Raw genomic sequence first — 2520 nt, 5'->3', positions numbered from 1 at the left:
TTTTCTTTCTCTCTCTCTTTCCTTCCTTCCTTCCTTCTCTTTCCTTTCTTTCTTTCTGAAAGAGGAGCTTATTAATTTGCCAGCAAATGAGGAAGTTGACAGACTCCCACCTCAAAGTACCAATATCCTGCTTCTGAACAGAAATACAGAACTTTTAAAGGTTCTAATTCATCCCATCTTCAGCTAAAACAATCTCATGACTTCTGCCAGGACAATTCCCTTGAGCCATCTCCTGTGGTACAAAAAACAAAGGACACTCCCCTGCCCCTCCTGACCACTGGCCTAAGGCAGGGATACAGGTTGTAGTTCTCTAAAAGGGTGAGGGGGTTTTGAAGAAACAAAAAACACTTTTATACTTTTTCAGGCAATTTTCTCTGTTACATATTCCCCACTGTCAATTTTACCCTTCCATATATATGGGAGGAGGTGTGACGTAGTCATCAAACTACTTACTGGTGAATTGGGGCAATGTTTTAGATCGAAGATACAGATTATCAGGTGAAAAAGAGCATAAGCAATAACTAACCATGAGGACTGACAAGCTGAAGTGGACCGTCACCTTTCACACAATGTCCAATAGAGGGCTGGGTTAGAAAAGAAACATGGGATCTCTGCGCATAGAGCTATTAGTTGCATCCTGTAGGTGATCTGAGAGACCAGCTTCTGCAAATTCAGAAATCATGTACAGAAATACTTGTACCAAATGAGATTTAGGATAACGCACCCAGCAATAAGACAGATTAACAGAAGAGGCAATAGTCCAGGGAAATCCTCACTAAAGAATTGTCCCTGTATCCTATAGATAGAACGACCACCAGAGAAAGATTAGTGAAAATGTGAACATTTTCATTTTTTTCTTTTTCTTGGATACTTTATTTTTTTTTTATTTCAGCATATTATGGGGGTACAGATGTTTAGGTTATATATGTTGCCCTTGGTCCCCTCTCACCAAGTCAGAGCTTCAAGCATGTCCATCCCCCAGATGGTGCACATCACACTCATTATGTATGTGTATATACCCATCCCCTCCTCCCCCCTCCCACCTGTCTGACATCCAATAAATGTTCTTCTTATATGTGCACTTAGGTGTTGAACAGTGAAACCAATTTGCTGGTGAGTATATGTGGTGCTTATTTTTCCATTCTTAGGATACTTCACTTAGTAGAATAGGTTCCAGCTCTATCCAGGACTACACAAGAGGTGCTATATCACCATTGTTTCTTATAGCTGAATAGTACTCCATGGTATATATATACCACATTTTATTAATCCACTCATGTATTGATGGACACTTGGGTTGTTTCCATATCTTTGCAATTATGAATTGTGCTGCTATAAACATTCGAGTGCAGGTGTCTTTTTAATAGAATGTCTTTTGTTCTTTTGGGTAGATGTCCAGTAATGGGATTGCTGGATCAAATGGTAGTTCTACTTGTATCTCTCTAAGGTATCTCCATATTGCTTTCTACAGAGGTTGCACTAGTTTGAAGTCCCACCAGCAGTGTATGGAGTGTTCCTATCTCTGTGCATCCATGCCAACATTTATTGTTTTGGGAAGCCACATGTAGAAGACTGAATCAGGATCCACACCTTTCACCTCTCATAAAAATCAACTCACGCTGGGTAACAGACTTAAACCTAAGGTGTGAAACTATTAGAATTCTCGAGGAAAACGTTGGAAATACTCTCAGATACTTTAGATGGCCCAAAGGCTGGCCCCTCCACTGGGGGCTACACCTCTTTACTTTGGTATGATGGATGCAAGATTTCACTTCTGACAATTTTAATGAGATGTGAACTGTTAGAGGTACTTCATAGGTCCCTTCCACTTCTCTGCTTCCAACTGCGGCAGGAACCTGAAAGAGGCAAACTCATGTATTGTGGTTAGCACCTGACTCACTCATATGACAAATTGTTTTACCCTATTTTCTTTTATTCATGGTTACATTACCACACTTACCTCAGGGTACTAGGAAGGGTCTCTCATAAACTGTTTCTTAGGGGATGAATTTAAGCCTGTTTCTAAAGGGCTAGCCTTATCCAGAGGAGGGCAAGTGGCAATATCTTATCCCACTTTACATGGGTTTCCTGTATCAATTCCAGGATGCATGCAATTTCTATTCTAGGTGTAGGGCTTTGTTTACTTGCTGGGTTACCTCTGCTACAAAGGAGATGAGCTAATACAAGTTTACAAATCTGTCCAATTGCAGGTTCCACAAGTCCCCTGCTAAGCTTCTATCAGAGAGGAGAGCCCTTTTAAACCCATGAGGCAACACAGTCCCAGGATCCTGCCATTTAAATGTAACTGAGTACCATTCGAGTTCCTCAGCTGCTTGCCTACACTGTCTCACTGCTGCCTGGCCCCTCCTCCACTGCTCCCTGTGTGGCAGGGTGTGGCTAGTGCTGGGGTTGGGGCTACAGCCAGGGGAAGGGGCCCCCCACCAGACTGCTTCTGTCCACACAGGTTGGCACCAATCCTATCCCCACTGTCAATTTTTCCCAGGGCTCCTGTGGGGATAT

General features: G+C 42.4%; 1 protein-coding gene across 4 annotated transcripts in view; it reads right to left on the bottom strand.

Annotated features, from left to right (window-relative positions):
* The window catches only part of PLGRKT (plasminogen receptor, C-terminal lysine transmembrane protein), a 63497-nt gene that overhangs the window by 4556 nt on the left and 56421 nt on the right, over window positions 1–2520 (bottom strand). The window lies entirely within an intron of this gene.

This window comes from Propithecus coquereli, unplaced genomic scaffold (genome assembly GCF_000956105.1).
Source record: "Propithecus coquereli isolate 6110/MARCELLA unplaced genomic scaffold, Pcoq_1.0 Scaffold267, whole genome shotgun sequence".
Classification (NCBI taxonomy): domain Eukaryota; kingdom Metazoa; phylum Chordata; class Mammalia; order Primates; family Indriidae; genus Propithecus; species Propithecus coquereli.
This window is presented reverse-complemented; position numbering and strand designations above follow the sequence as displayed.